This window comes from Rattus norvegicus, chromosome Y, assembly GCF_021556685.1.
Source record: "Rattus norvegicus strain SHRSP/BbbUtx chromosome Y, alternate assembly SHRSP_T2T, whole genome shotgun sequence".
NCBI lineage: Eukaryota > Metazoa > Chordata > Mammalia > Rodentia > Muridae > Rattus > Rattus norvegicus.
In genome coordinates, this window is record NC_141555.1 from 48,803,313 (window position 1) to 48,824,894 (window position 21,582).

Sequence of the window (21,582 nt, forward strand, 5' to 3'; positions counted from 1 at the left end):
CCACTGTATGGCCCCACTTCACTATTCAACCCAAATGAGTCATGAGGTATGTGTCCATTTGGCATTTTTTTCATGGGGAATAGGTTGCCTTGTAGGGTTGGGACAAAACTACTTGAGACCCAAATCTAACCACCCACAAGGAGTTGATGAATTCTTGCTCATCTTCCATACCACTGTGACATCCATGCTGAACCCCATCACGTATACCTTAATGAACCAAGAAGTCAAGGCAGCACTGAGAAGAACTCTGGGTCTGATGAAAGTTCTCATAATAAGAAGGTAATTAAAGATCCCAAAGTGCTTTTTAAAAAGGTGCAAAGTCTGTGAAAACAAAACAAAACAAAATCCCTTTGGTCTTTCTTTCTGTCTTGAAACAAACTTTTAGAAACATAACTTTGTTTTAGTGTGTTCCCTTTGTTCCCCACCATGCTTAATTGCAAACAATTGTAATATATGTTTGCTACTAAATTACTTTAGTAGATTAGTCCAGTACTTAAATGTTTTCATCCGGGCAGCGTTTAAACCACATGCTAATGTCTCAGGGTCCTTGAAAATTCTCTGTACCCATTCTTAGCTATTTGGAAATCTTCCACAAATTGTTTGTAAATGATCTCAACTCATTGTGCTACAATTCCATATTCCTCAGTACATGTAAATTCATTGCATTGGACTGGAACTGCTAAGTAGTTCTCGGGACAGTGAATTGTTAGGCTCTGCTTTGTGTAACATTTGGTCAGTCCCTACTTCAGTTCTGGGCACCCAGGCCCTATGATCTTAGAACAGGAGTAGTCTTTCCCCCACTTTTTGATCTATAGGGCAGTGGTAAAGAATTTCAGCCAGATGTTTCTCAACATAAATATCATAGTTTCAGATAAACACACACATACACACATGCACAGACTCACACACAAACACACACACACGCACACACACACACACACAAACAAGCATGCATGAACACATTATACAAGAATTGATGTGGGTTTACAAGTGACAGAATACGAATAGAAAAGCCAGCTAGTGTCAGATAATTTAGATTCAGGTTGCTATTAAACAAGAAAATGAAATAACGTAAAATTAGAATTTGAGTCTTTAGAAATATATTGAAACAAAAATAAAATTCCATTTAAGTGTGCTGAAAATATGGAACACATTAAAAAAATAACCATGACACTAAAACTACAGTATTGTTTTAGGCATGAGTCACCCAACCAGAAAGACAATAATTATATTCTCCTCGGACTCATTGTTCTGAGTGTACTTATAAGCAGTAAGGACCATTCAGGTCAAAATGTTGGTTAAAAAAATGACTGAGATGCTACAAACAAATCCTAAAGTTTTGAAGAGACATACAGTCTTTCCACAGGCATTAAGTAATTCTCCTATTATTTCTATTACTTTAAAAAGAATTACAAAAGAAAATACATTAAAATATTTTAACTATGAAAGTAAAATAATTTAAAATAATTTCATTGCTACATAATTGGGTGTTGTTAAGATGACAGGCATCCTCCTAATGTATAACTGCGATAAGTAAAGCAAAAAACACTTTTTGGTATCTGTGTCAAATACATATAATCTCAACCTATAAGAGAAAAACAACTGGACAAATCCAAATTCAGAGACATTTCAGCAAAGTATTTTTCTCAAAGGTGTAGTCACATAAGATAAAAATAGTAATGAATTATCACAGAATAGAATAACATAAGATATGTAATAACTAAATGTCAACTGGATTTCTGGATTGGATATGGGCATAGATAGTGTACAGTTCTAGAAACATTGTTATTATGATTTGATCAACCTACAAAATTACTTTTAACATTTTTTTCAATTTTCTAATTTTTTGAGAATTAGTCATTAGATTGATTAAAGTATATAAAATTTAGTAATTAGGTTACGATATAAAACCATACTGTTTCCTATCAATTAAATCTCCTTTTCCTGTATTGTTTGAATTCTGCTTTATTTTTTGTATTGATTCATATTATTAATTTATTTATGTCTCAAATGCTGTCATTTTTCCTGTTTTCCCCCACAGATTCCCTTAACCCAATCACCATCCTTTTCTGATTTCTTCTTTCAAAGAGTCAAAACAACAGGAGTTATAAGGCATGTTCAGTCCCTGAATAGCTGTTCATATGGCCATGCATTTGAAAATCTACAACATTGATAATGCAGACATCAGGAAATATCATTCAAAAATGATCTTCAAATATTAAATAATCTCCACTTATCAGCAAACAACTATCAGCTTTACAAAACAGGAAGAATCCAAGAGGAAGATAAAATTGATCAGATAAGAAGGAAATCAGAGAGCAACCTTCCTGGATTCAACACAAGAGAGCCTCAGTTCCTGTAGTGTATTCGGTATGAGTTTATAGAGTTTAGGGGTTAATACCTGGAAATGAACTCCTACAAAAACCAACAACAAACAGACCACAAACTGAAATATTTATAAAAGCCAAACAAATATGTGGAAAGTATTATTTTCAGCTCTATATGAGAATACTAATGTTTAATTGTATATTAATAAAATTTTAATTTAATAACTGCATATTTTATTGCAAATTTTTAAATAAATAGATTTTAAGTGACTCATGTGATCATTAACCTTAGTGGCTTTGATTGCATTATAGATCAATAAAGTGTTTATTTGACTGTGTTTATCACTATGAATATTCACCAAAATCAAATTATGTGAACCAGGAACTGCTCTTCTGTTTTCATAGTTTTTGTTGTACATATGTTAGAGTTTTATCTGCTTATTCGTGTGTGCAATACATCCATGCCTAGTGTCCAGGAGGTTTAAGAGGGTGTGAGATTCCATGATGCTGAAATTACAGCCACTTGTGAACTGTCACTTGGGAGCTAGGGTTCGGTCCTGAATTCTCTTGAAGAACACATAATGTTATTAATCACCAAATCATTTCTTCATCTTAAGCAAATGCCACTTCTTTGTAAATATAGTTCCTAAGCTGTCCTGTCTTCACCATAGACCACTGTTTTCTCAAATGTGATAATTTATTAAACACACACCCACCTGCTTCTTACCTTCATATATATTCACACAAACACACATACAAACAGAAACACACACACTCACACACAGAGACACACGCACAACTGCTCTTACCTTCAAGTTTACTTACATACTTACACACACACACACACACACACACACACCTGCTTCTTACCTTCAAGTAGACTTAGTTATTTTCACATTAATTTGTTTATTTATTCACTTTACATGCTGCACCCTGCCCCCCTCCAGTTCACCCCTCTCACAATCCTTTGCCCATCCCTTTCTCTTTAGAGCAGGAGGGGAACCCTCGGGTAGCTCCTCCCCTTGCATATCCAGTCTCTATGATCACATCTGCTGATACTGAGGCCAGACACAGCATCCTAGATGGATTGGGGTGGGGAGCTAGAAGTGATTTCCAGAAAGAGGCAGAGAGCTGGGGTAAGAGATGCCCATTAATCAATGGGTGTTTCCTTAGCTGAGAATCACAGTCTCAGTGATATGGACCTAAAGAAACCATCTGCTGTCGCCAGAGAGCAACCCAAATGGAATGATAAAGAGACACCAACTTTAGACACAAAATTCATTCTGACCACAAGAAATGAAAGGGCTGTGCATAGAGAAGATAGTGAAAAATGATCAACCAACGGTTAGTGCAGATTGAGACCCACCCCATGGATGAGCACCGATCCCTTACACTATTAATATGACTCTTTTATGCTTGCAGACAGCAGTCTAGCATGGCTTCCCTCTGTGAGATTCCACTAAGCTGCTGACTCAGACAGAAGCAGGCATCATCTAGTCAAACCACGGTGGAGCTTGGGGACTCTGATGGAAGAAGAGAATGAAAAGGATTATGGCCTCTAAGGATATAGGCACTCCACAGGCTTTGTCTTCATGCAGGTACCGAACAGCTAGTATTGGGCCTTCCCAAAACATGCTGTCTGTAGATGGGATATTTGTTTTTAAAATTCATTTATTTATTTACTCACTTTACATCCCAAAATGGGTGCTCCATCTTCATGGGATGCCAACACTCATTGTCCGGGGCACTTATAAAAAGACAAAGCTACACATTTGTTACCTATGTCCTGGGAGCTCAGGTTCAGTCTATGTTCACTCTCTGGTTGGTGGTTCAGTCTTTGGCAGACCCCAAGTGTCACTGTGAGTTGACTCTACTGGTCTTGCTGTGGAGTCCCACATATCATCTGGGCCTTGATTCTTCACCTTATTTTTTAAAGACTCCCCAACCTCCAGCTCTTGTTTGGTGGTGAATCTTTACACTTATTTCTCTCAGCTGTTGGGGGGTGGAGTCACAGAGAGGTCAGTTATGCTAGGATTGTGTCTGCAAGCACGGTAGAGTATCTTTAATAGTGTCAGGTATCGGTGATTGCCCACGGGTAGGGCTCAATCTGAGCTAAACATTGGTTGGAAGTTCCTTCCATGTCTGCTCTATCTATCTTCGTATCTGAAGATCTTGTAGGCTGTGTTCATTTTGGATTGAAGGTTTTGTGGGTAGGTTTTTGTCCTTGTTATATCACTGGGAGTCATTCCTGGCTACAGAAGTGGCAAATTAAAGATCTGTATCCCCACTGCTACAGTCCCCCCAATAGACACCCTGTAGCCTCGCCTTTCCCAGGTCTCTGGCACCTCCTAGAGATGTGCACCCCACACTTGTGATTTCCATTCTCTTTTCCCTGCTTTCCCTATAACTAATTCCTCCAAAGGCCACTCCATTCCCCATCTCCCCTCCCATTCAGTTTCCTCCCACCCTCCACCCTTCTCAATATCTATTATGCTAAATACATTTTAAAGTCAATATTTAGGAAAAAACACTGAGTAAGTGTAGGAAGTATCCCATAAGTAATTGTTGTGGATGTTTAGGGAAGACATGAACATGTTAATTTTTATAGAGGTCAAAATTACTACATATATTGTTAGAAGAGACACTGTCTTCATTACATTCAACATGAAGGAAACCATTTATATATTCTTTTAAGTTATACAAGGGAATCTGTTAAAAGAGTTACACACATCACACAACTTTATTACCTTAAAGCTCCCTTTATTGCAAATATTTACACAATGTAAAGTACAAAGGCTTACACTCATGTGAGTGTACTTTGTTTCAAAGTTAACATTTAGAAATACAGGTTGATGAGAACAGTCATCTCAGACTCAGAGGGGATAAATACATCAGGGAGTCATGTATTACCTTACCTGTGTTCTTTCCTTTATTCCTGCTGAAGACAAATCTCATTTGCAGCCCCTACTGTGAGAGATGGATTAGAAAATGCCTGAGAGTCTACAACCCAGAAAGAAAAAGGACAACATCTCCAAATAGTACACACAGTCAAAACTTTCTTGTAGATCTTAACACTTGAAACAAAATGCAAAGAGAAAATCCATTTCCTAGGATATTACAATAAACAGGAAAGGGTACCTGTAGGAAGCATTCTTAGGGGATTTTAAACTTCTGTACCTAAGAACGAAACTGCCTCCATTTAGGTGAAGATTTGTTTCTTTGGCAAGAAAGTCAGATTGTCTCTTGACGGTTGTGCTGTCTGTTCAATACTAAGGCAACGGTGATGCTTTATGAATGTGAACAGATAAACATACCAGTTTTCACTTCTTCAAAGAATTTCAAGAAGAACCAGAAAGAGAATGTATAATGTTTTAGAAATGAAATATGTGAATTTAAATTAGCCAGCAAAAATATGTTGTTAAAAGTTTCTGCCTACTATTAATAATTTTGACTATTCTTGCTATGAATAAAAAGACGGTTATGTAATGTCTACCAATCCCCAAAGCCTGAAACATTGTGGAAAACTGTCTTATTCCTCCCTAACTTGGTATCTCTCTCATGTTGAAGAGCAAGAAACTTTCTGTACTTGCATGTATTTGCTCTTGGGAGCATGCAAATAAATCTTTCAGTTCCAAGAACAAAGACATGGCCGTCCAATGGGACCCATATGAAATAAAATCTTTCTTCCTGACGTCAATGAACTTTAGCACACCAGTAACAATGCAGATAGCAATATAATGGAATAATCCTGTAATTATAATAATAATAATAATAATAATAATAATAATAATAATAATAAAATAATAATAACAACAACAATAATAATGGACTAAACCCCTCAAGGGATCACGGAGTAAGGATAGTAAAAGTTGAGATGTGTTTTTCAGGTGATATTGTATCCAGGAAAGCAAGTTTCAATAGGACAGACTCGGCACACATGAAAATTACTCAACCTGTCAGGGCCTCACAGAGAGAGTTGAGAACCAGAGTGGTCTTTTAGGACAAGAGAAAGATTCGCCAACCTCCTAAAAAGAAAAGGAATCCAGACAGTCTGTGTGAGGATGGTTAGCTTATGCATGATAAACACACACACACACACACACACACACACACACACCCATACACACACACACACATGCTCTCACATACACACAGATTCACAGAGAAACACAGAAAGAGATATAGACAGTTAGACAAACAGACATACACACAGAGAGACACAGACAGACACAGACAAACACCCAGACACAGACACACACACACACACACACACACACACACACACACTTCTCTTGTCTCCTTCCTAGAGTGTCCAGGGGCACAACATGTGTGTAAGGATGAAGTGGGACCAGGAAATAGTCAGTCAGCAGAAGATTTGTCTGCCTGCAAGTGAATTTTGGTTTCTTCCAAGGATTTCAGTGTCACAGCTCTGTTAGAAGGTATTCAGGGACATGCTATGTCTGTGTGCATATATTTTACTCAGGATGAACAAGGGCTAAATAAACCTTGGAGAGGAGGAAGGGGTTTTCGTGTGCATTTACATCAGTTGCAGGTTTAAGGTACCAGTAAGTCCTCATTTGCTATATCTTTATAATCTCTGTCCCCGCATCGGTCTCTTGTTCAAGGATCTCCACTTTATCTCCTCAGAAATTGACTCCACTGAATGTGCCCCATCCCCACCCCTGATGTCCTACTTGCTCGATTTCAAAAGATTACAGGTTCGTACTCTGTATCTCTGTCAGATTAAATTCTCAGGAACGTGGCCCTCTAGACACGATGAATTAACCAGTGCTTCCATCGAGTTTTCACATTAAACCGTATCCCCTATTTCTGGCCAGTTCTCTCAGCACCGCGCTATCACTCCATCGTCCCCGCTGACCCTCCACTCCTGTCCTCACTCGCCCTCACTCACTCACAGAACCTGTTCCAGTTTTCCTTTCAGAGAGGTCGATGCTTTTCCCCTCACGGGCCTTCTTCTTTCCTGTGTTCTCTCTGCATTTGTAGATTGTAGATAGAATATGATTTATCTCACAGCCGATACAATGCATAGGTAAACGCCTGCCATGTTTGTGTATCTAGATCTCAGTTCCCTCCTGTGCTGACTTTTTTTAGTTTCATCTATTTCCTCTTAAACTTCATGATATCATGCCTTGATCACTATGCTGTCATTCCTCCACCCCAATGATGTCACGCCCAACCACCATGATGTCATGCTCCACACCCATGATGTCATGCCTTTGCCCCTTGCTAGAATGGTTGCATCTATTCACCAGGTAACATTCTGAATGCTGCCCTGTCACCACACTCCTCCAGTCCCCCACCAATTACAGTCCCTCCTTGTACCCTCTCCCCTTCTCCTCTGAGAGAGTGGAGGGAAACCTATGGGTGTAACCTCTCCTCTTGCACATCAAGTCTCTGCAGGCCTAGACTCATCGTCTCCCACCAGGTCCTGAAAACGCAGCCTGGGTAGGAAAACAGAATACACAGACAGGCGATGGGTTTAGTGAACCCACATGAAGACCATTGTGCTCCTCTGCCTCTCTCAGTCCTTCCCTCAGTTCTTCAGTGAGACTCACTGAGCTCCATCCGAACTTTGGCCATGCATCTGTGCACCGGTGTCAGTCGGCTGCTCGGTGGAGCCCTGCAGAGGACAATAACTCTACCCTCCTGTCTGCAAACACAAGAAAGGACCATAAATAATGTAAGTGTTTGCCGTCTGCCCATAGGATAAGTCTCACATCCGGCCACTTATCCTTTTGCCATTCCCTCATTTCCTCTTCCATCTCTGTCCCTGTGTCTTTAATAGAAAGTGCAAATTCTTGGTAAATATTTTGGGGGTGGATTTGTGTCCTTATCCTTCCACCTTAGGTCCTCTGTGGCTACGAAAAGTGACCATTTCAGTCTCTGTATCCCCACTGTTATGAGTCTCAGCTAAAGTCACCCTCCTGGATGCAGGGATAGCCTCACGCATCCCAGACTGCAGAAAAATCATACAGATAGCACCCACCCTGGACAGTCACTGATTTCAGTTTATTTCCTTGGCCCTCTGTCCCTCTTGCCCATCTGTCCCAAGAAATGATTCTCAAACCTCATTTCCCTTCCCATACACTCAGCCACCCAATCCTTTTCTTCCACCTGCCTCCTCTCATTATTTTATTCCTCCTTTTGTGTGAAATTCAAGCATTTTTCTTGGGTCTTTATTCATGTTTACCCTATTTGGTTCCATAGATCATAGTGTGTGAATTCTGTACTTTATGGCTAATACCCTCTTTTACATGAGTATGTACATGCTATTTTGGGTCTCAGTTACCTCATTCAGAACAATAATTTCTCATTCCATCTACTTGACCGAATCTTCACAATGTCCATATTTTTCATTAGCTGTGTAGTATAGCATAGTGTAAATGAACCACATTTTCTGTAGCCAGTATTTGTTTGAGGCGCATCTGGCTTATTTCTCTTTTCTGTTCATTATGAAAAAAGCAGTTAGGAACCTTATGGAGCACATGTCCTTGGGGTATGGCAGAGGTCTTTTCAGATATAAGACCAGGTGTAGTATAGCTGTGTCTTTAGGAAGAATATCCCCCATTTTCTCAGAATCTACTGGATAGATATGCAAAGCATTATACGGATTTGCTCTTCCACCAGCAAAAGCAAGTTGTATCCTGATATTTATCTGCTTCATCAAAGGAGGTTCGCCTCTGACTATCCCCCTATCTTGGACTCAGGTGATCACATATGAACCTTCTTCAAATTTTAACTGGTCAGTAAATACTAGAGCTTATTACTGATAGCCAGAGGGGAAAGTTGGTACTGGAGGTTTGATGGTGGTGTTAGGTAAAGAGGGTAAGAGGGGAAGGGAGAGGGCTGAAGATAAAGAGGAGGAAGTAATGTTGGAAACAATCCATATGGCCTGGAGAATGCACATTTAGCAAGGGGTTTTATGATTGGGGTATAAGTTATGATAATGTTAGATCTACCCAATACACGTTTATAGATTATAATTATAATAAACAGATTGTATGTTTTCTTTATAGGCTCATTGGTTTCTGAAATGCCAACAAGCTTTCCTCTACAGTATTTGTGGATCAAATACTCTGTTAATAGATATCTCCCCTTTTAGGGGCTCTAACCATTGATCCATAGTCCAGTAGACACAGCTGTCTCTTCCTCAGTCATGTCTCTTGTATTTTCTGTGGATATCTGTTTCTTCAGTGATCCATGCCCAGTGTTCCTTTTTCTCAAGGTCTTCAATGATCTCACCCAGAGGAGTTTCAATTTTCTCAACTCGTTCCATCTAGTTGACCACAACTTCACAATGTCCTTATTTTTCATAGCTGTATAGTATTCCACTTCAAATATTTCCTGTTAACAGTGAACCATTGTGAACAGGCTAAAATTTCCCAAGGAAACTTTAAACATTCATTCTCTAAAGCTAGATCTCTTCATCCCATAATGCTTGGGTTGACTGAATGGCATGGCATGAGCAGATTTTTCTAATGGACATCAAAGCCATTTCCTTCTCCAGTAATGGCTGCCATCCCTCTGTAAGAGATTTTTACCCAGGTTATTTTCGGTGACTGATGTGATTTGAAATTGTGACAACATCTGCTTGCTAGAGTGACAGAGATGTTTGAGGTTGACCATGCTTCCACAGCCAGATGCCCTTCACCAGAGGAATGGATACAGAAAATGGCCTATATTTACACAATGGACTACTACTCAGCTATCAAAATCAATGTGTATGAAATTCATAAGCATAATGGATGGACCTAGAAAATATCATCCTGAGTGAGGTTACCTAATAACAGAAAAACACACAAAGTATGCACTCATTGAAAATTGGATATCAGCCCAAATTCTCTAATTACTTATGATACAATGCCCAGACCACATGAAACTCAAGAAGGGAGACCAAAATGCAAATGTTTCAGTCCTTCCTTTAAAGGGTAAATAAAATATCTATATGAGGGGTAGGGAGGCATTGTTTTTAGGAGACTGAAAGAATGGCCATTCAGAGACTGCTGGACATGTGTCACACACACACACACACACACACACACACACACACACACACTCACACACACACATATATATGCACCAAAACTATTATGGATAAAATAAGGATTTGAGAGTTTATCATTTGAATTCGCTACAAAATATTTACACTGTTATATTCACTCTAAAGCTGGGCCCCCTTTGTTGCCAAATTCATTGCAAAAATGGAATTGTAAAACAGAATTTTTGAGTACACATTAAGGAATATTTATAAAGTCCCCTATCAAGGAATGTACAATAAGAAAGTGAAATACAATATTCATTCAATTAAATATCTGTAGGGAGAATACTGGCCTTTGGGATACAAAGAAAATGTAGAAAATTGAACTATATATCACAGGAATGAACCTGGGAATTAATTATTATCTAGAAGAATTCCTCCACTCCATATTCCTAAATCTTTTCTACCAATGCCAAACCTTGACTACCTTTCTCCATTCATAGCATGTAACCACTAATGAAGCAAAGAGATTTCTCTAGCTTTAGAGAGATGGACTACCTAAAGGTTTCCACTGTGTCACAGGAGACATACCTGGAAAGGGCACTCCAAATCTGGTCAATGTAGGGAAATCTGTTTAGCAGGTGGGACATGGCATGTCTCAGTGACATCATCATTAGGCCCTCCCGTAAGTATCTCTTGTAACCTGGAAGCCTCTAGCTGCTTCTGTGATGTCACAAGTGTTGTCCTGGCTGCAACTGCCTCTCAGATACTCCTGCTGTATCTCTAGGGTTTACTAATTGACCTCTAATTCAGAGTAAATTGCCATAGGGGAGGGAGAAAAAAGAGGATTAAGATATCAGTGATGGGGAAAAGGAAGCTGCCTTTCTGTCTTTGTATAAAAAAAGGAAGAAATATGTGATTCTTGGAATAGCTCAGAGAGTCCTTAGTATTGATTAAGTGGGATATCTGAACAGTTAGCCTTGATGTGAGCCTTCCGCATATGGGAATCAGAAGCTGGGAGCCTCTCATAAGCAACTGGAGTTTCCTGTTCGTATCATTCCTGAAAGTCAGAGATTTTATAACATTATTTTTTTTTCTATTAAAAAACCAAGTGATGGGCAGGGCACAGTTGTTTTCCTGAGAGCTCATAGCCTTTATTCTTTTTGTCAAGAAGAAAAAGGTCCAAAGGAAGAAGGGAAAGACAAATATTGAGTCCTCAGCTCAGAGTAAACTCCTCCATGCTTTGGATACCTATAGTGCAGTTTTTGTCTGACACTGATATCTGAGAGAGAGAACTGTTTGTAGTTGAGTCTTCATCATCTCAGTCTTTCCACTAGTATTACTCTGACTATCATTCCATTACAATGACGTTTACATTTCTGAGTCAATAGCTGTGAATACTTCACAGTGTTCTTTAATTTCTTTCATTTTTTTTTATTTTTTAGCAAATTGTATTCCTTTTTAAATTTGGTATATCTATATTTACATTTCAAATCTTATGTCCCTTCCCAATTTCCTTCCCATAAGATCTCTGACCGGTCCCCCTCCTCTTTTATAACCCCCATTATTGTCTGCTTTCAGTTCACTGGTTTGCGACTAGAATGCACTTCTGTATTTGATATGCTCTAGCTGTGTCTCACATGGAAGGTCTATGTACAGTTCCTGTCAGCATTCACTTCTTTGTTTAGTTCTGGACCACAATTTTAATAGGGTTATTTGTCTCTCTGTAGAGTTACTTCTTGAACTCTTTGTATGTATTAGGTAATAGCCCTCTGTCACATGTAGGATTGGTGATATATATATATATATATATATATATATATATATATATATATATAATCTCAAAGGTGTTCTGTTCCTTGATACCCACTAGCAAGTTGCTCAATAAGGGGTACAGCAACAAGGAGTTAGTGAGCAAAGTTCCTCTATTAGGGGCTTTAGCAAGCTGAATGAATCCTCAGGCCTCCATATTTGTTAGGACAGGAATCTATATGGATGTCACACTGTCATTTAGACAGAGTACACCAAAAACATCATATTATTTCCACAGTACAGTATTGAAGCTACTCCATATCACACACATGGCATGCTGAGGTTATTGTTAAACAGAGATGACAGCAATCTCTCCCTCCTCTTGTCAGGAATTTATTCTTCCATAAGGAAAATCAGTGTTTATTGTTATGTTTCAAAGCCTATATAAAGGTCTGATCCTGAAAAAGGGTTTATAAAGTTCATCCTGGTTTTATATGAGAAATTTGGAAAGCCAGATGTATCCCCATAGTATTTGTGACATCTAATAAGCACACAGTGGCATGTGTTGGCTGAAAGAATAACATAGTGTACAACAAGGTACACGATCAGCCTGCTGTAAAAGTTATTCTTTTTCACAGGTGAAAGGCTATGTATCATAGGATTTGTGTATTACAATAGCAGCTGATGACAAGTTTGAAGAAGCATTCCTGAGGGCTCCAATAGATTTTCAACACAGTGATATGCCATGGCAAGTAGGGCCTAGCAATCACTTGACTTGGAAACATCATATAATGTGATGTTTGACAGCTAGGTTGGATGATTCTGGATTATTGCTAAATTAGCACAAAAGAATGTAAATACAAGAGGCCATTCCAGAGCAATGCAGAGTCATTGTGAGGACCTTCACCCAGAAAAAAGAAACTTGATCATGTACTGCAATTAAAGGCACGAGTCAGCACTATCAGGCATCTGAGGACTCTTAAAAATATCTAAGCAACCATACAACTTGTATTTAGACAGATAGTATCTGAATCTGTAACTAACACATCAGTAAACCTAAGAAGCTTATAAAATGTAATTGTAAGGTGTTTGGATGATGTCATAGTTGGTGATTTCATTGTCATGCAAATATGAGGACTTGAGTTTGCATTCCCAACAAGTATGTAAAAACCACCAGTTGCGAAAATAATTTTTTTTTATGATGGCTAAACTCATCTAAGAAGGCTGGTTCAAATGAGTTATGAGTTTTCTTTTTATGTTCAAAGAATGTTTATGTTTTAATCATGTGAATGTGTGCATGCATGTACACACACACACACACACACACACACACACACACACACAGACCCTCACATGCACATGCATAATCCCATGCACACACACAGGTATTTGTGATGTTTATAGGAGCCAAAACGGATTATTGGAAGTCTTGAGGGTGAATTTACTGTCAGGGTGGGGTAGGAAGGCAGATGAGACCCAGAAGAGAGAACAGAGTGAAAAGAAGAGGAACGTGCAATGGTTTTTGGTTCAAAAAGGCATGGACATACCATCTGGTCAATTGGAATCAAGAGAAGGCCAGATAAAACATAGTAATAGTGTGGAATTATAGATAGAAAATAGATTTTAATGAGATAAAGTGTAAATATCTGGGCATTTCGATTTCTCAAAATGGCTTATCTTAATATAAAATATGTGTGTGTGTGTGTGTGTGTGTGTGTGTGTGTTTTATCAGGGAATAAAATGGACAAAGGCAGGGTAAAAACACCAGAATGGGAGTAAATTATTTTTTACAACAAACTACCTCCTTGTTTTTTGTTTTTGTTTGTTTGTTTGTTTGTTGTTGTTTTTGTTGTTGTTGGTGGTGGTGGTGGTGCTAGTGGTGGTGTGTGTTTGTGTGTGTGTGCGTGTGTGTGCATGCGTGTGTGTGTGTGTGTGTGTGTGTGTGTGTGTGTGTGTATGTGTGTGTCTTTTAACAGGGAATTAAATGGACAAAGGCAGGGTAAAAATACCATATTGGGATTAAATTATTTTCTACAACAAATTACCTCTTTGTTGTTTTTTGTTTGTTTGTTTCTTTGTTTATTTTTTGTTGATTTTGTAGTTGTTGTTGTTGGTAGTGGTGGTGTTTGTGTGTGTGTGTTCGTGTGTGTGTGTTTTGTGCTATGTCTTCCTATTGTCTCAAAGCTCCAAGGTCACCTTACAGAGATCAGGGTTAGCGTAAAAAGAATCATATGTCCTAGAGGTCCTGTGGACAGTCAGTGTGCCACAATTGCCTCATATAGCCAGGCTCCCACTGTGACATAAAAAGAGGCATAGATGCTGCTGTGCATTATGCATTAGTCAGACATACTTCCAAGGACAATGCACTCTTACAAGGCTCTTTGGTGATTTCTTGCCTTCCTAACCATCATTTCTCCTGGTGGCCCTTTTGCATACAATCTAGATTACAGTGTTCTAGTACACCAGGAAAGCACCCTTTTGCCTGGTTCTTCCCTGATTTACCAGAAAGCAAGTAGAGGAACTCCACACAAAACTTGCACTCAGGATTCAGCAGCTTTTCCCACCCACTCCCAGCTTTGCATTTTCTCCCCTTAAAGGACTGAAGAAAAGATTCTGTCATCCACAATTGGTAGAAATCAGCTTCGAAAAGTGTCCTAGAAGGTTTCTAGACAGCGAAAATCAAAATATGACAGGAGGTGTGTTCTACAGCTGGCCTCCTTCTCAGCAGACAATCAACAAATATTTCTCCAGGCTCTTCAGAGTCACAGCTCTGTGCCCATGTCTGGGGGGCCCACAGGTGTGTGAGACAAGGGACATAAGTTAGGGATAGGAAGACTGCTACACAGTAAGAAAATCTGTGGGAGAAGTAAGTCATATGGCCAGTAATTCCTTTGTTTTAATTCCCTTCATCTGTTCCCTTTGCATCTGGATTACAGCCTTTCCCAAGTCCTCTCATCCCATTCCCACACTCACATGCTCCTCTTCCATTGCTCCTTATCCTTCACCTTAGAGAAGGGGGATTCCCACATGTGTTCTAACCTGCCATGCTATGCACCCTTTTTTTTAGTTGGGAGACTTTTAATGATTGTATTTCCTTAGGGGCTTTACCTTTATTCAAGTTGTTTACCTGATCTTGATTTAAATTTGAAATTGACTATTTTGTTCTGATTTTCCAATGTTAAGGAGTATATGCTTTTTTTTTTTTTTTTTTTTGAGCTGGGGACCGAACCCAGGGATTTGCGCTTCCTAGGTAAGCGCTCTACCACTGAGCTAAATCCCCAGCCCGAGTATATGCTTTTGAAGTAAAACCTAAGGATTCTTTGAATTATCTCATTGTTCCTCGTTATGTCTTCCTTCATTTTTGTTAGTTAGGAGAATGTTCCTCCACGTTTGAATTAGATTGGCTAAGTTGCTAATTTTCTCAACTCTTGGGACCCTTTTTAATATTACTGTCTTCTTTTTTCTTATTTATTGATTCCAGCCTTGAGTTTGATAACTGCCTTCTGATAACTGCCCCTGTGGCATGTTTGTTTGTTTGTTTGTTTGTTTGTTTTCTTGTAGAGGTCTTCCCTGTGTTTTTAAGTTACTGGTATGTGATCTCTCTGATTGCATTGGAAAGGCCATTTTTGTAGTGATCTTTCCTCTTTGCAATTCTCTCATTGTTTCTCATGAGATTGTGTATGCTACTCCTTCATTTTCACTGAATTTTAGAATGTCTTTAATTTCTGTATGTCCTCTCGAGGCCATCAGTCATTCGGTAAAAAGTTGTTTAATTTACATGAGTTTGTAGAGACTTTTCCTTGATTTTTAATGCCAGCTTTAGTCCATGGTGATCTTTTCCTATATCTGTGTTCTCTTAATGTATGTAAGATATCTGCCTAGGCCCTTCTGACTTTTAGACTTTCTGTTAAAAATTAATATAGTTTTGTTAAGTTTGCCTATGTTTGTTACTTGGGCTTTTTTCTTTGTACCGTTTAATATCATTTTTCTGTATATTAAGATTTGATTATTATGTGGACACATTTGTTTGTTTTCTTTTCTTTTAATCCAACATATTTCTTGTTCTGTAAACTTCATGTACATTCATGGACATCTCTTCCATTGGTTTAGGGGAGTTTTCTTCTATTACTTGGTTGAAAATAGTTCCTGGACTTTCAAACTGAGAATCTTCTCCTTGTATTCCTATTGCACTTAGGTTTGTTTGTTTGTTTGTTTTTTTCTTTTTTCATAGTGTCCCATATTTCCCGGAGGTTTTATATTTAATATTAATCTTTGCTGATAGATTAATTCCATCTGTCTTATATGCCTGTGATTGCTGCTCCCATCTCTTGTATTCTCTTGTTGATGTTTGCATCTATAGTTTCTGTTCTCTTATGTAGGGTTTCCATCTCCAGGGTTTCTTTATTTTATGTTTTTCTTATTTCTTCTATTTTTCTTTTCAGGCCTTGAACAATCTTATTCATTTCTTCACCCATTTGATTTTATTTTCCTATATTTATTTACAGGGATTATTCATTACTTCTTTAAAGTTAGCTAGAATCTTCATAAGATTAGATTTAAGGTCATTTTCTGCTGCAGCTGTGATTTAATATTCAACAGGCTGCTTTAGTATAGTTAGAACATGGTTATACCAATTGCCCTGGGTGTTATTGATTGTGATCTTATGTTGCCCTTTAGCCTTCTTGGTTTTGCAGTTATTATGGATTTACATGATGATTTCTGAGATTATCATTGATGGAAAAGTGCTTTTGGATGCCCCACTCCATTGATTCCTGTTTTCTTTCTGACTTCTGCTCTGAGTGTCCAGAGCACAGGTTACTTGCAAAAGTTCAAACCCAGTAGGGGTCTATCCACAGGTTTTTACGGCCTATGCGGCCTCTTGGGTTTTGGGTCCTAAAATTGTTTCTATGTTACCTAGTATAGGTTTTGTTTGGGAACCCAGTTACCACATTAATCTAGAGCAAAGAAGGTGGAAGTTGTTCTCCAGATAATGGACCCTAGGGAATGGGGTGATATTTAAGGTTCCTGAGTGTGCTTTAAGGGGTCTTGTTACACAAGGAATTGGGGCAAGATCTTTCTTGGTTAGTCCTTGTCAGAGCTGGTCTCCATGAAAGCAGTCAGAGTTGTGCATCAGAAAATGGAGTGCAAGATTCAGGGTGTAGTTTACTCCTGCAGAGTGTGCTTTCAGGGGATTTGCTGGCAAGTGCTTGAAGCAGTGTCTTCCTGTTTGTCCATTGTGCCGGTAGGCCTCAGGGAACACAAGCGTTGTTTAAGCCTTGAAATGTAGTGCTAAAGACAGAGTCTAAATGCATGAAGCTTAATTGAAACCCAAATACTTTACTGGCATTCTTTAACTTTATTCTTAAGATACCTATAAACTCACACACAGTTTTGTTTATGTCCTGTGTAAGTGAGGACTAATTTGTGGAGTAAGTTTGCTTCCACAGCAGTAACAGATATCTTGGATTGAGAAGAATTAAGCACCAAGTACCTGTGACATGATTGGAGGCACCTACTCTATCCTGGGTCTATACCGATTTCACACAACCTAATATTAATCTATGTGTCTACTTATATGTCTAGGTATCTAGGTATCATGGTAGGTAGATAAACAGACAGAGAAGTATTGATCTGAGATATGCATATATATACATAGATATACATATATATACATATATAGATATGCATATATGTGTGTGTGTGTTTGTGTGTGTGTGTGTGTGTGTGTGTGTGTGTGCCTGTATGTGTTTGTGCACATATGGGGAGAGGAGAGATTATTTGAGTGACTTACAGGCTCTGGTACAGCTAATCCAACAATGGCTGGCTGTGAAAGTTAAGGTCAAGAATCTTCCAGTTGCTGTGTCACCAAGAATGATGTCTTAAGTTGTCTTCAGTGGTTTTGGCATTCTTTCGAATTAAGATTTAATGCCAGTAATGAAATAAATTTGCTATCAAGACAGACCAAGCAGGATAAGAACAAGCATTTCTTTCTTCCTTGTCCTCGTATAGGCTTCCAATAGAAGGAATTGACCACATTGTAGCAGGATTAAATATCTGGATTCATGGTGTGTTTTTGTATTTTACATATTCAGACTAGAAGTAGATCTTGTCACTTTGAATGAAACCAGAAGTCCTTCAAAGATATGCCAATTATTTTATGGTTTTAGATAATTCCTGTTGCATTCACGTAGGCAACCGAAAATAGCCATCACGAGTCTACTTCTTGTCAACTTGAGACAACATCATATTTTCCTATATTGTGAATAATTTGTAAATGAAAATAATAACCAGGTTATAATGGTGCCTTGATAAAATAGAATTATCCTACTTACAAATAGAAATGCATTATATATTTAACCAAGTCATAGTTATACTGAATGTGGTATAATTATCAATTCCACAATGTCAAACACGTTATACATTTAGAATAGGTGCAATGGGTTTCATGGCACATTCTTTTAGTATCTCAAATTTGAAATGAATATGAAAATGATTGTATTGTCTTAATTGATATTATATTGCATGATAAAGAAATGGAGGAAAGAAAACACAAAAATCTATAAAAACACTTTATTAACAAAATACGAAGGAATTATTGATTTCAATTATTAATCATTTTCTACTCTAGTTATGGTTATATAGACAACCATGTGTAAATACAACCTTAGGTTGTATTTATAAATACCTTCTTCACTACCCTGTTTTATTTTCTTCCCCAAACAGAAGCACCTCATTAGATACCAATCTCCATGCCTGATGGGTTTGCACCCTTTGTCATTCTGCACGAGTTTGACTATTTTCTTTTTACATTGACTATGAGGACAAACATCTCTCCATCTTTTCCAAGTGCAAGCTGTCTCTCGTTTCTAACAACTGGCCTGATAATGTTTCTGGCAGAGAACCCAACTCTTTTCTAGAAACTGAGAAGTTGAAGTTGACCTAGCTGACCGCATGTTCTTGACTCTTGTTAAACTTTCTTGTTTCCCCCAGCATTAGCCAAATAGGATGCATTTTTGTTCTTGTATACTTTTTCTTTAAAACTGAATCTGGTAATTTGCATTTAGAGTTAGTCTTCCTAAAATATTTCCCTCCAAGCCTTGGTCATTCTGAGTGGTCTTTTGATTTTACCCTGTAATATCGTGAAGCCATAGATTTATCTTTTTGAAATTGTAACCAGTTTGAGCAAATTATACATTTCATCATGTACTATGACCCTGATGTGTGTAGGTTTTTTTCAAGGTGCTACCTGAGGCATTCCACAGGGAACCAAGATAAAGAAACTCAACAGAGTGATTGAGGGACCTGTGATACCCTGGTCTACATTTCCTATAGAAATTTTCATGTATTTTGTTACTTTTAGAAGTAATACTGGATCTAAAACCTTCTGTTGAACACATAGTGATGGCCATTTTTACTGCCTCTAACAGACATCAAGATTCTAGGGAGATGTCTCCAAATGACACTTTTCCCAAGTGCATGATTTTGTTGTAACCACCATTTATTGTCTCCTTATATTCATTTATTTGTTTATGTGTTGTCTATCTCTGTCTCTTCTGACCATTCCTTTATTTGTCACTGTGAATTGAGATTTTTTTATTAAAACTAATAAGCCATTCACTCCTTGGGGATATTATCTTTATTATTTCCTGAAAACCACAAGGAGATGTGTATGGATTCTTTTAGAATGGCCTTCCTTTAAGGTTAAATGGCTGAGTTCAGGGGAAAAAAACACTGGAAATCTGGAAAAGTATGGCAGGGCATCATAAGAACTCCTGGCCATTCTAATTAGTTTCCTTCCATAGATGTGTGCTTAGGTTTATAACAACACATTCCTCTCTCGTTTGCACTTGATTCCTTAAAATTATATCTGTGACAACTTTAAAAATAACCTTCCCACAGGAAATAACAGGAACCAAACCAACCTCCCAAGAGTACACAGGGATTGACCTATAACTCTTGTCACATATGTAGCAGAGGATGGACCTGGAAGGAGAGGTCCCTTATCCTGTCAAGGCTCAATATCCCAGGGTAGGGGAATGTCAGGAAATGGAGGCGGGAGGGAGTAGGTGGGTAGGTGGGTAAGGAGCTCGCTCATAGAATCAGGGGAAGAAGGATGAGATACTTGGTTCCTGGAGGTGAAACAGGGAAATGGAACAACAATTATAATGTAAATAAAAATTAATAAATTATATCAATCTTCCAGTAACCAAGCTTGGAGAGAAAAAACATTAAAAAGATTCTACACATTTTTTAAGATGAGGAAGAACTACATCTCTCCTCTTTCTTTTTAGGATTGGTGAACTCATGCTGTGCATCAGTCAGGCCCAAGTTCCCTTTCCTCTTCTTCTCCTGAAGTATCTCCTTGCATACCTATGATTAATCAAATTAATTTCCTTGTGTTCTGAATACCGGAATATGGCCACAGTATGTGCAGTTTCTGCAATTATTTAATACCCCTTAAGGCCACTTGGCATGCCCATGAACTGAGAGAGAAACCTAGGTAGGACCAAGGGCTTCTCCTTCCATTGGTGCACAGCAAGGCCATCCTCTGCCACATATGCAGTTGGAGCCATAGGTCTGTCAATGCACATTCTTTGAATATTGGTCTAGTACCAGAAAGATCTAACTCATTGTAATTGTTGTTTTCATGGTGTTGAAAGCACCTTCAGCTCTAGTAATCCTCTCTCAAAATGTTCCAACAAGAGGTCCGTCTTCAGTTTAATGGTTTGCCACTAGCATTCATGTGTATAGTTGACCTGCTCTAGCTGTGTCTTTCAGGCAATATCTACACCCGGTTCCTGGCAGAATGCATTTCTTAACTTCATCAATCTTCTCTAGTTTTGGTGGCATGCATATATATATATATATATATATATATATATATATATATATATATATATACACACACACACACACACACACACACACACTTTTGTTGTCTCCTAACGCTATGAGGGTACATGGAATGTTAACGTGGATTCTGTGCCACTTGGTCAAGAATATAGAATCCACAAATGACAATGCCAAATAGACTACCTATTGTTCTTTTGAACCTATTGAAGTTGAGGTTTCACTGGACCTCAAGCAATTCCTCTCCCAGCACATCCTCCTGAATCTTATATTTGCCCTGAAGAAAGATCATGGTAGAACATCCAAAACCCTCAAGTCTGGCCGTGGGAAGATATTTGAGAACTGATATCTAATGTGACTACAGAACCACGTTAGGTAGTCCATATTGTCCTTTGCTTTACTGATGTCTGATAAATTTTGGATAAAATGAGGATTTGGGAGTTTATCATTTCGAAGAGGTAAACAATATTAATCTTATATTCACTCTATAGCTGGGCATTCTTTGTTGCCAAAATCATTGCAAAATATTGAATTGGAAAACAGAATGTTTGAATACACATTCAGGATTCTATGTAAAGTCCACTATGAAGGAATGTACAGTAAGAAAATGTCATACAATATTCTTTCAATTAAAGGTCTGTTGGGAAAATACTG

The 21,582-nt window shown here is 38.2% G+C and overlaps 1 long non-coding RNA gene across 1 annotated transcript in view; it reads left to right on the forward strand.

Moving 5' to 3' along the window:
- The window catches only part of LOC134484409 (uncharacterized), an 89,367-nt gene that overhangs the window by 17,066 nt on the left and 50,719 nt on the right, over positions 1-21,582 (forward strand). The window contains exons 4-5 of the long non-coding RNA XR_015647447.1: positions 2,042-2,370; positions 3,750-3,925. This is a non-coding gene — a long non-coding RNA (uncharacterized LOC134484409). The remainder of the gene's footprint in view (positions 1-2,041; positions 2,371-3,749; positions 3,926-21,582) is intronic.